Source organism: Geotrypetes seraphini, chromosome 1 (genome assembly GCF_902459505.1).
Source record: "Geotrypetes seraphini chromosome 1, aGeoSer1.1, whole genome shotgun sequence".
Lineage (NCBI taxonomy): Eukaryota > Metazoa > Chordata > Amphibia > Gymnophiona > Dermophiidae > Geotrypetes > Geotrypetes seraphini.
This window is the reverse complement of record NC_047084.1, coordinates 461,797,212-461,810,114: the sequence shown is the minus strand read 5'-3', so window position 1 is coordinate 461,810,114 and position 12,903 is coordinate 461,797,212. Positions and strand designations below refer to the sequence as shown.

Sequence of the window (12,903 nt, the reverse complement as noted above, 5' to 3'; positions counted from 1 at the left end):
GTGTATACTACATAGAACTGTGGATAGTTGCAGTCTATAAATATTTGAAACAACTAATATACATTTCTCACCATTTCATATCCTCCCCAGTATGCTCCTAATCTGTTTCCCTGATGTCCTCCAACACGTAGGTTGGCAGGAAAACGTCAGGTTTTAGAAATAATTCTGCTTTAAACAAAAGTGGATTTCAGGATAAAACCACACATTATAAAATACACCAAATCCACAAACAAAAAACAAAAAACACATTACATACTAAACAACAACTCTTTGCAAACATAAATCAGACCTAGAGCTTCATGTAACAGGATTTCTCTCGTCCCCATCCATTTTGTGCATACTGTATCACACCCTTGTTCTATAATCTAAAAGCATACCCAGTGGCATAGTGAAGTAGCCCAGAATCTCTTCTCTACCCCAGCGATGGAGGAGGGTTATCATAAATGCACACTCTCCCTCCCTCTACCTAGTACCTCTTAAAAATCTTCTGTTCTTAGCCAGCAGTGAGCAGGGTCTCATACCTACTGCTCGTGCAGGCCCCAAGCCCTCCCTCTGATGTAACTTCCTATTCGCAGGACCAGGAGGCTACATCAGAGGGCAGTTAAGAGCTGGCATGAGATCCTGCTCACTGCTAGCAAAGAGCAGAAGACTTGAATAAATACTGGGGGGAGTGTATCACCCCGGCGCCAGCTTCTCTCACTACACCACTGAGCATGTCATCTTAATTCAGCCTTGCTTCCTACAAGATGAAGACTTGTGTCAACATTTGGACCTTCCTGAACTTTTGGATTGAATCATCTCCAGTTTTCTTGGAGGTCCACTGCAGATATTCTTCTGCCCACAACTAAAGCTGTTCTATGTATGGTGTCCTGAAGTCTCCAGTACAGCTGCCTGTATGGAGCCAGTGGTCTACCAATGGTGAGAAAATTGGGTGGGGTGTTAGAGAGCACCAGGCGGTTGGTGACTCAGATGTTTTGTAGATGCTAAAGTGGAGCGAGGCGATATGGGTGGGGTAGTTAGTACAAGTTAAAATCCTTGGGTGCAAGCCCCTCTGTCTCTCTCCTCGTCCAACATTGCCTGTCTGTTCCCCCATGAGTAGGGTTACCCTATGGCTCTAGAAAAAGTAGGGCAGATTGAGATATGCGGGTTTTACTTCCACTGAAAGCAATGGAAGTAAAACCCGGATATCTTAATCCGTCCTCTTTTTTTTCTGGAGCCATATGGTAACCCTACCACATGAGGCTTGCTTCCTTTTTTCCCACCTCATCCCCCAATTGCCTCATCTCTTTCTCTCCCTCCACTGCACACTGCACCTACACTCATTGATTCCTCTGTTGGGCTGCTGCCTGCCCAAGTCCATGGCAGCAAAAACAAATAGGAAAGGTTCCCCTTCTCTTCTGCTGTCTCCCTGTGTGGGTTGCTGCCTGCTCTGCTTGTCTTCCTCCTCATGATGTAGATTCCATTTTGGGGGAGGAGACAAGTAGAGCCTGCAGCAGAAGGTACACACAAGGCTCTGGCCCTCCCTATGATTTAATTCTCTTTGAAGACTCCTTAGTTGGGGAGACAGAGGAAGGGAAGGAAAGATCACCTTTCCTATTTATTCTTGCAGTCGCAGACTCATACAGGGAGTGGACATTGGCTCTTGGGGCTGGGGAGGCTTCTGGTGCCTCTGGTGGCACTGAAAATAAAAGTAGACTATGGTCTTGGATCAGCCCTGGATTAACCATTAAGCAAAATAAGCAAATGCATAGGGCACCAAGGGAAGGGGGGCATCTCGGAGGTTACACCCATTATCTAACATGAATTTCAGTGTTTTTCTAATCATCATAAATATATACTGTATGATGTTTAGTGTCATACAATAAATGATATTTCTCTGCACTCGTACAAAATTTATTGACTCTTAAATGTCAATTAAGCAATGGAAGGGCTGAGGAACACTATTGATGGGCTGTGCTTAGGGCATCAGTCGGCCTTAACCTGGCTTCGTTTTGACTCATTCATATGTTTGTGGCCCTACACAGCATCCCCTCCTGTATTCTTGTCACCAGTGAGTAGGTCAGAAAATTGATGTAAGCTTTGAATGCAGGAGAGGAACAGATTTCAGAAGCACTAGGCCTGCTGTCAGGTGCATTCTGCTGCTCTCAGTTGGGTTTGGGCTGTTCTGGAGGGGGTCAGGGGAGGGTCATGTACAAATGTAAACAGCCCCTGGGAGATAATGATGCATGGGGCTCAGTTCAATTGTTTAGGTGTCCATACTTGTAAGCCATATAGATATTACTTAGTACAAAACCTGCACGGGGCTCTGAAATGTTTCTTTACTATTACAGTATTTGTCTTGATTAGGTTATAAGCCCAAACCCGCCTCTGGTATAAACCGTAAGAATAACGAGAGCACTGCATGGCTGTTCGTGTTTTTTTTGCACCCCCTGGTGGCTTCCACTGAGTACTGCAGGTGTCATTTTTTTCCCTCCCGAGTCTACGTTTCTATTCTTAGTCACAGACATGGAGATCGAGTGTTTTGCACGCATTCACTGCACAGACCTAAAACAGAAGAGGCAGACGCATTTTCCGAAACTGGACGTCTAAGGTGGAGAAGAGACAGGATTTGTAGTAGGGGCCTGGTGATGGTCTGCGCCGCCATCCACCGCGCAGGGCAGCTTTCACAGCCTTGGCTTATGCGTGTGGGATTTCTTGCTCGCCTGTGTGTTCGCAGCTTCCTCAAAATGGCAAAACGGGGAGTGGAAAGACACATCTACAACCAGGAAATGAGGGCAGCTGGTTCTGCTACTATGATCACAGCCCGGGAACTGGTGTGAGAGCCTTTTTCGTGGACAGAGAAATCTTTCCAAGAGTGCCAGGAGAGTCTGTGCCCGGCCTCTTCCTGTCCTGCGGTGTAAGTAAACATTACATAAGCCACTTGAGCTTGTGTTGTTTTTTTTTCTTTAGCCTCCAAACTAAGCTTACGGATTTGGTGCTTTTTTTTTTTTTTTGCTTTTTTTTGGGGGGAGAGATCGTCACTGCTGCTTTAATGTGGCCCTGTAAACAGTAACACAGCACCTTGCAGAGATGTGTAGTAATAATGGGGGTATTTTGGGACCATGTGGCCTGCCCAGACTCACCCCCTACACGTTGGCTGTCATCTATGTTTGTGCTGTTTAGGGTGGTGCTTGGTATCGCTGGTGTTATTATATAGAATGTATTTTTTGAGGAGGGAGAAAGAAAAATTCTTGGTGAGGATTAAGAAATGGAGTGTGTGTTTTAAAAGGTTTGGTGTTTTTTTTTGGTGGTTTTTTTTTTACCGGGGATAACAGCTGTACTGGGATTCTTGCTTCAGGGCAGCCCATGTGGATATTAAATGGTAAATGGCTTGAGATTTGATTTAATTCCTCACCTTTCTAGGTCTAATCTCAAAATAAGCTGCAGATTCAGGTACAGTAGCTAGGTGCCGTCTCCACAGGATTTAAGTTTTGTACTTGAGAAGGTGAAGTGACTTGCCTAAGGAGTGTTGAATTTAGACTCTGGCTTTTCTTCTTAGCTTGCTTCACCCATCAGTAGGTTAACCTGATGTCTGTAACATTTGCTTGTTGAGAGAATTATTTTAATAATATGAGCTGTACACAAAAATCATGGTTGTATCTCTGCATGTTTGGCGAGGTTTTTGAGGGATGCCGGGGAGGGGGGCTCTCCATATTTGTTTGTATTTTATTAAATGTAAGTTCCCTCTAAAGCAGGGGTGTCAAAGTCCCTCCTCGAGGGCCACAATCCAGTCGGGTTTTCAGGATTTCCCCAATGAATACGCATGAGATCTATTAGCACACAATGAAAGCAGTGCATGCAAATAGATCTCATACATATTCATTGGGGAAATCCTGAAAACCCGACTGGATTGTGGCCCTAGAGGAGGGACTTTGACACCCCTGCTCTAAAGGAAAAAGTTTGTTGCAAGGAGAGGGAAAGAATGTGCTTTTCTCTCTTGTAATACAAGACTAGGATCCTGGTTACTTAATCCTGCCACTGATACTTACTGCTCTTCTTAAAATATAGGCTATTAAAGCCTCTGTGGCAGAACTGACATCACCTTGTAAACACAGTGAGTTCCTTTAACTTCTTTCCCTGGAATGTACTCTCTCTGATTTCACTTGGGTGAAAGAGTATTTAGCCATTTGCCAAGAGCTACCTTGATTTTCTTTCAACAGTAGGGATAAATTGATTATAGAACAGGATATCATTGACTGATGACGCTGATATGAATTACGCTGCTGTGGAGTTACTGCACAGCCATTACCTAACTAGTCTGCCTAGTTTGTTTTCAACCGAGCTGCAGTGTGGACATGATTCTGATCTCCATATTTGTTTTTCCAGTCATAGAGAGAAAGCGTGGTTTTTGATTTTGTTTTCCTTTGTTTCTGGAGTACAGTACTTTTATAAGGAACACTCTTTTGATGTTTTCCCCTTTCTTTCCTTATCCAGTTTTTTCTTGAAAATTGATCTTGACTTGGTTGGCAGATTTTGCCCCAGTAGACAGACAGTGAGTGGCGTCAAAAGGATGCACTTGTGGTTGGAAAAGGTCTATTGAAGACACATACGCTGCATGTCCTCAGTTGCTCCCAAAGCCTTTTCTGTCTCTTCATTGGCCGTCCCTCTAAGGCAGCGGTCTCAAACTCAAACCCTTTGCAGTGCCACATTTTGGATTTGTAGGTATTTGGAGGGCCGCAGAAAAAAATAGTTAATGTCTTATTAAATAAATGACAACTTTGCATGAGGTAAAATTCGTTATAGTTTATAAATCTTTTCTTAATTGCTTCTGATAATTTCAGCTATACACATCTGAAAGCAATGCAACATGCAGAAAGTGAAGTTTAAATAGTTTTTCATTTTCTGCATGTTGCACTACTTTCAGCTGTGTATAGCTGAAATTATCAGAAGCAATTAAGGAAAGATTTATAAACTGTAAAGAGTTTTACCTAATGCGAAAGGGTCGTGGACACTTGGAATGCGCTACCGGAGGAAGTGATCAGGCAGAGTACGGTACAGGGATTCAAACAGGGATTGGACGGATTCCTGAGGGATAGGGGGATCGTGGGATACTGAGAGAGGTGCTGGGATGTAACACAGGTATAGAAAGCAAACCAAGTAATAAGTATAGAAATCCAACCAGGTCGTGCATGTGCAAGACCAGAGGGTTAGGACTTCGATGGGAAGATAAGACTCAATGGGAAACCAAGGTGGCAAGGGAGCCCCTTCTGGTGATTCAGACAGGCCGTGACCTGTTCGGGCCGCCGCGGGAGCGGACTGCTGGGCAAGATGGACCTGTGGTCTGACCCAGCGGAGGCACTGCTTATGTTCTTATGTTCTTATGAAATTGTGATTTAGATTCTAATCTAAAATATCAACTGCAAGAGACAAGATTTTGGTGTAGTCCTCTAGGCTTTTTTTGTAGAGGGGGGGGAATCGATATCTGACTTTTGCCTTAAGTGTCCGGTGGTCGCGTCTGCAACCGCCTTCAGCTCTCATCTCCTCCAGCACTGGACACAACCGCCATATTACATCAGTCACCGCCAGGAGAAGTGCCGAATTTCGTGAGAGTTCACAAAATTACAAGCTGCACTGCCTCCAGTGGTTACCTTACATTCTGGAACGTTGCCTGCCTCACTGCTGTAAACTCATGCAAGCGCTTTCATGCATCTGTACGCGATTGTCCTCTCCACTCCACCTCACAATCGTGTACAGATGCAGGAAAGCGCTTGCATGAGTTTACAGCAGTGAGGCGGGCAACGTTCCAGAACAATGGTAACATACCAAGGGCCTCAAAATAGTACCTTGTGGGCCGTGAGTTTTGAGACCACTGTTCTAAGCCAACTGAAATCAGAGAGAGGAGCAGTTTCAGTGTGCTTTCTGGACTATTCCTCTCCAATTAATAGGAAGGGCAGAGGTCTTTTACTCCCAGGAGTTAAATGCTTCCAAAATAGAGGGTGTTTCATAAAGAACAAGGCTTCACCAAGAAGGTGTTTCCAGGGAAAGGCTAGATCCTACTATGCTTCGCTCAGTGCAGGGATATTTGGTGGTGTAGGACTAGTGCTGCTAGAATCAGGAAAAAAATTTTTGATTTGATTTGGCCTATTGAATTGATATTTTGATTCAATTTGATTTGCTTGGACTTTTTTTTCAAATGTACTGGCAGGTTTGTTTTGTAGCATAATCGCCCACCCCACCCCCCCTTTGCCTACTCAAACCCCATGCCGGCGCTGTGGTGTAAACAAAATAAAAAAGACTTTTCCTTTCTCTCCTATCTCACACTCGCTGTTTAGCACTAGCTCTGGCAGGATACACATTTCAGATCTGATAATTTTATTTTCTATTTTGTGATTACAGTATATTTTTTCTTCCTTTTGTTGTCTGGTCATATTATTATTCAAATCATGTTGGTCCCAGGCTATGGTTTCTGTTTGTCTTCTGTTAACTCGCTCGCCAGGGTCTCCTTCCCATTTGACATTTTCTTCTTTCTCCATGCTCACCATCCATCTTCCATCTCTGTATCTTCCCTTCCATTGCCATATCCAACATTTCGGTTTCTTCCCACTGTTTAACATTTCTTTCTCTCTCTCTTTCTCCCTGCCTTGGGCCCTGGGTCAAACCTCTCTATTCCCCTCCATGCAACATCTCTCCCTTCCTCCCCTCAATTACCATGTGCAACATTTTTTTCTCTCTCCCCGTGCACCATCTCTTCCTGCCTTCCACCCTATGTCCAACATTTCTCTCTCTCTTCTCCATGCATTTCTCCCTCCCCTCCACCATATGTAGGATTTGTCCCTCTCACCCGTTTCTACCTCTTTGTTGCATCTCTCCCTTCCTCTCCCCACCCAATGTCCAACAATTCTTCTTCTCTCTTCCCCCATGTGCAATAGCCTTCCATCCCTTCTATCCCCCTATGCAGCACTTCCTGACTGATTTCCTCCCCCATCCCCCACTGTGAGACCTGACATACCTCCAGGCTTCCTAAAGCAACAGCAATGGTGGTGGTGGCTGGCAGGCAGAGACAGCGCTATGAATAAGCTATTTGCAGCCTGCTCCACCAGGGCTTCCCTTTGTTGCATCATCAGTGACGTGGCAGAAGGAAGGCCCCGGCGGAGCAGGCCATGAGCAGCCTGTTCATAGCGCTGGCTCTGCTGGCCGGCCACCATTGCTGTTGCTTCAGGAGGCCTAGAGGTATGTAAGGTCTCACCAGGGTGGGGGGAGGGGGCAGTTGTTGGTCACTAAATCAGTAAGTCCTATTTTTTGGGAAAATGAATTGGCGAATCAGGCAGCACTAGTAGGAATTGCCAATGTGAGAGAAACTCCTCCATCCATCCTTGATGCTGAAAATCATGAACGCTTCGTTGCCATTTACTCTTCATTCAGTGCACTTGATGTTTGCATCATCTGTATTTCTGCCTCTGTTCCCTCTAAGCTGAGCATATGAACAATCGCTAATACATTTTTGGAGCATCGCTGACAGATTTTACATGGTCGTTTACTTCCAGTCTTGTGATAACCATTGTTCATAATGTAATAGAAATTTTGTTGCTCATGTCAACTAAGTCCTTTGCTCACAAAGACAAATTTTTGCTTACGTCAAGTCAATCCTTAGAGGGAGTATTGGTCTCCATCATTATATTCAGAAATGTTATCACTGAAAATATTGGAGCAAGCAGGGCCCATGCTGGGTGCAGAAGCTAATGACTTTTTGCCTGGTCCTCCCTTGTTACCTATCAAAGTGATGGGACCTCTTGATGTTAGCTTGAAACAATTTTGGCATTTCATCAAGAATGACTATTGGGATATGCCAATCCCATTTTCAGCCGAAGGTTCTCCAGGGCCAGGCTTCATCACTTCTAGATGGTCTTGACTGTCCTTGGACCTAGGGAGCGTCAAGGCGCAAGAGCCATGTTACTCCTCCTACTTATCGTTTCTATAGTGCTATTAGACATATGCAGAGCTGTACATCAAAACATAGAAGAGACAGTCCCTGCTCAAAAGAGCTTACAATCTAGTCAGGACAGACAAACTGAACAAGAAGATGCATCAGTACACTGCTCAGGTGGGGGAATTATAGAGGGAATGATAAGACAGATATTGATGCTGAGCATTGACTTCTAAGGAAAGTTGCATTCAAATTGCTCCACGTCAACAGCACATGAAGCACCAGTATATGAATAATAAACGCCCTTAATATTTCATGAAGATAACTGCACTTGGACCCTTGGCTATAGGATAAGCTGTAGAAAAGCATTAGCATCATATCTATGTTATTTGTATTTTCTGATGTGTACTTATTGGTGGTTTCATAAGTATTATGGTACTGATTCTATTCTGAATGAACATATTCATTAATTCAAGAGATTCACAGGCAACTGACCCACTGATTAATCTTCTTTTTTTTTTTTTTTTGCGAGAATGGATTCTGATTGTGTTTTAGATATGAATGAGGAGCTTAGGGGCTCCTTTTACAAAAGCGCGCTAGCGTTTTTAGTGCTATAGCGCGCGCTAGCCGAAAAATTACCGCCTGCTTAAAAGGAGGCGGTAGCGGCTAGCATGCGCGGCATTTTAGCGCACGCTAAAACCGCTACTGCACCTTTGTAAGAGGAGCCCAAGGTCTTTTCTTTATGCCATGGAGTTCATTTTAGTTTTAAGTTTGTATTATATATGTATTCCACTTAGAACTTTTGCAAGGCTTGGCGGAATATCAGATTTTAATAAACATAAACATATTATGCTGACATTGTATTATAGCTTTCTTATTTGAATTTCAGTGCTGTTATAAATATATTTTAAAAATTGTTTCATGGTAGTTCTATTATTAAGCTTTAATTTGATGATTTTGAATTTACCTCACGTATTGTATTTGAGGGTTTTTTTTTTTTTTTTTACCACTATTATGCTGTTAACAAAATTGTAGGTTTTATGTTGAACTGTACTTGCTGTACACCGCCTTGGGTGAATCTCTTCATAAAGGTGGTTAATAAATCCAATAAATAAATACTGTACAGTAATGTATAGAAACAATCCTTCATCCTTCGCTTGAAGACTTGTAGTGCATGGAAGCTGCTGGGAGGAGGACCCTGAATAGGCAGACAGGGGAGGGTCAGTGAAATTGCCCATCAGTACTTCGTCACCTGAGGATTTAATTATCTGAAATTCATACAGAAAATGACAAGTGTAAAAGTGAATTGATTTTTAAAAAAATCTTTTAAATCTTACAAAGACTAAGGAACACTCAATGAAGTTACATGGAAATACCTTCTAAACAAATAGGAGGAAATATTTTTTTCACTCAACGAATAGTTAAGCTCTGGAACTCATTGCTAGAAGATGTGGTAATAGTGGTTCTCTGTAAAGATGAAAAACCAAGGGCAGATATGTTTGGGACTGTTGAGGCCTTCAAAGAAGCTGTGATTGTAGTTTATAGTTTATTAAAATGTTCTATACTGCCACCTCTAGAAATAGAACCGAGATTACCGAACTGGGACACCAGGTGAAGGACTCAGAACAGTACCTGGATAAACAAGCTGAAGCACTGGGGACCTTAGGTAAACAGCTGCAAGAAGTCTGGGTCATAAATTCCTCACTATCCCTCCCTTTTACTAAACTGTAATAGCGGTTATTAGCGCAGGGAGCTGTTTCCGACATTCATTAGTGCAAGGAGCTGCGCTGAATGCTCCTTGCAGCTCCCGACGCTCATTGAGTTCCTATTAGGGTCGGGAGCAGTGCGAAGCATTCAGCACGGCTCCCTGCGCTAATAACAGAAGTTTGAGTTTAGTAAAACCCCCATATGTGATAAACTAGAGTACCTGGAAAATAGAAGCCAATGTCGCAACTTTTGTTTTCAATTGCACTGCTACAAGAGCAGCCTAAATGGTAGAGATTATAAAAGAAAAAGGATGATTGAAACATCAGCAATCGGAAACATCATTACTCTCTAATTATCTGACACTTGAGCAGCTTCCCATTCTGTGGAGGGTGTTTATAATATTTTACACTGTCATTTGAAGGACTGACGGTCACTGTTTGGGCTTTTTTTGCTTTTCATAAGTTCAAGTGTCAAGTTTGGAATGTTGCATGTTGTTTACAATTTTATTACCAACTAGTTTTTTAGCCCGTTACATTTACGGATGCTAGCAGCCCTTCTCCCTTACTTTTACCTCCCCCCCGTCCAGCAACACCCCTTCTCTGCTCCCGTTTTAACTCCCCTCTGTCCAGTAGTACCCCTTCTCCCTTACCTGCTCCTCCTATCCAGCATCCGCTAGCCCGGGCAGCCTCGGGGCTTTTGCTAGGTCAGCCCGCCTCGCATTATCAAAGTGGGCCGGTCTTGCAAATGGCACGTGGCTGCTTGATGAAACCGCGGCTGCTTGCGTTACTGGTCTGTCCTCGGGCTGGGGAAATGCCGCTAATCCCTGTCTGTGCGCTGTTCATCAAGGCACAGGCTGGCTGGGGTGTTGGAGGGGGGGGAGCCATTGGTGCGTATGTGCTTGAGAATGGAGGCCGATAGAGAAACTGCTGCAGGGTCCTACTGCGCATGCGGCGCCACGGAAGCACGGATCACGGAAGCAGGGATCACGGCTTTTGAAGTGCGCATGCTTAGGGTTTTATAATGATAGATGATTAAAATTATTTTGATGTTACGGAGTCTTTTAATATACTTAGGAATTTGAAATTGAAACTATAGTCAAGAGAAGGTTCTGCATGGATTCTTGCACTTTCTTGACCTGGCACAGGATTCTACCAGAGAATATAACTGTTGGAAAGGTTGGGTGGGGAAGATGGATTACAGATAACGATTATGCAGTGGCCTCTATTCTGAGAACGTTTACAGGGAAAATTTTTCAGGCCTAGGCTTGAGGGACTTCAACAATGGGATGAATGTTTTTATGATTTTTTTTTGTCTGTACCTGACTGGGGACAGTAGTCTTTGTGGCATTTAAGGGTCCTTTTACTAAGGCGTGCTAGCCTTTTCAGCACGTGCTAAATGCTAATGCATCCATTATAATCTATGGACGTGTTAGCATTTAGCGCGCACTAAAACGGCTAACACGCCTTAGTAAAAGAGGTAAAAATGTTCAATTCACTGTTTAAATATCAACTACCTTTAAAAGAACTGATGAAGTCTCGAACAATGAGCGTTAGTGCAGGAAACCCATCAGATTCCTCTTTATGTAAATATCACTTCCCTAGCAACAGCAGCAGATGAATCCAGAGACCAATGGGATAGCCCACATCTACCAGCAGGCGGAGATAGAGAAACTGATTAACAGGTGGTCAAATTGGCTGGCACTCCTCCTGTATCTCCAGTATTCTCTATCTCCCAGCAGGAAATGGTCGCTATTCAACTAGCTCCTGAATTCTGGCTGTGACTGGAACTTTATTTTCTCCTGTTGAGGTTTCTATTCAGTGAAACTGCCATTCTGTTTCTCCTGTTGTGGTTTCTCTTCAGTGAGCTGACAATGCTATTTCTCCTGTTGAGATTTTCTCTTCAGTGAGACAGGGGTGTCCGGCTGAACGGTGCCGGCTTTAGGGGTTACACCTGGGCCCCCCCAGGTCCCTGCCTCACCCTCCCTCCATTGCTAGAGGGTCTGACTGGGTCTCAATTTTTTTCTTCTTTCCCTTCTCTGTAAAAAAAAAAAAAGGAGGTCCAAAAAGTGATCCACAAAAAGGAAGGGCGATATTTGTCGCTACTTCATTTTTTTGGGGCATACAATTATTCACTTTGGTAAATGTTTACTCTCCTAACGATAACCAAAGTGTGTTTTTGCAAAGATTGAGCAGTTTTTTTTTTGCGATATCCCAAGAATAAACTGTTAACTGGGGGGGGAGAGGGGGAGAGAAAAACTACAGAGCTTTTTATGTCAGTGGGATTCGGTGAGACATAAGCACCCTAAAGCAGTGTTTTTCAACCGCTGTTCCGCGGCACACTAGTGTGCCGCGAGATGTTGCCTGGTGTGCCGTACGGTCAGGGCCGCCATCAGGGCAGTACCACCAGTCTAGGGAGAGGGGCGGTCCGCCCCACGTGGACAGGAGAGAGCTGGACGGGGGACCCGCGGAGTTCAATACATCTCGAGCCGCGAGGCTCGTCTTCTGTTCCTGCCTGCCCTGCAGCTAACATATAGCCGATCGCAAGCGTTCCCCGATGTCAGCGCTGACGTCGGAGGGAGGGCTTAAGCAAAGCCTGCCCTCCGACGTCAGCGCTGACGTCGGAGAATACTTCCGTTCGGCTATTTGTGTGCGGCAGGTCAGGCAGGAAGCAGAAGACAAACCTCGCGGCTTGAGCTTCGTTTTGCTGAGAAAGTTGCAAAGATGGGCTGGTAGGCAAACACGGAACACAAAAGGGGGGAGGGAGTGCGTTTTGGACACAAGGCATGAACTTGGGAGAGAGGAAGGGAGGGAAAGAGATGCTGAGGTGGGGGAGGGAATGCGTTTTTGGACACAGAAGAAATGGACTTGGGAGAGAGGAAGGGAGGGAAAGAGATGCTGAGGTGGGGGAGGGAATGCGTTTTTGGACAGAAGAAATGGACTTGGGAGAGAGGAAGGGAGGGAAAGATGCTGAGGTGGGGGAGGGAATGAGTGTTTGGACACAGAAGGCATGGACTTGGGAGAGAGGAAGGGAGGGAAAGAGATGGTTGTGTACACGGGGAATAGAAGAAAGGAGAATTTTTGGTCATAGGGAGGGAGTGAGGTACAGATAGTGGCATACCAGGGTGGGGGGGGGCGGTCTGCCCCACCCCGGGTTTACGTCCCAAGGGGGGGGAAAGCTGGCCACCCTCCAGTGTTGTCCCTAGGCCGGCAAACTGCGGCTCTTTAGCCATTTGAGTGCCACCGCCGCCAACGGTGTTGTTGGCGGTGGCAGCATTATAAAATACTTTCTTTGTG

General features: G+C 44.7%; 1 protein-coding gene across 3 annotated transcripts in view; it reads left to right on the top strand.

Annotated features, from left to right (window-relative positions):
• Positions 1–12,903, top strand: part of TFE3 (transcription factor binding to IGHM enhancer 3) — a 101,876-nt gene that overhangs the window by 31,419 nt on the left and 57,554 nt on the right. Inside the window, exon 1 of one of the 3 annotated variants that reach the window (XM_033923004.1) lies at positions 2,209–2,896. The exons of 1 other annotated variant lie outside the window; for it this stretch is intronic. The gene's annotated coding sequence lies outside the window, so the exon portion shown is untranslated. Of the gene's footprint in view, positions 1–2,208; positions 2,897–12,903 lie in introns of those variants that run through there. One more of the 3 variants, XM_033923002.1, reaches the window with a different exon arrangement.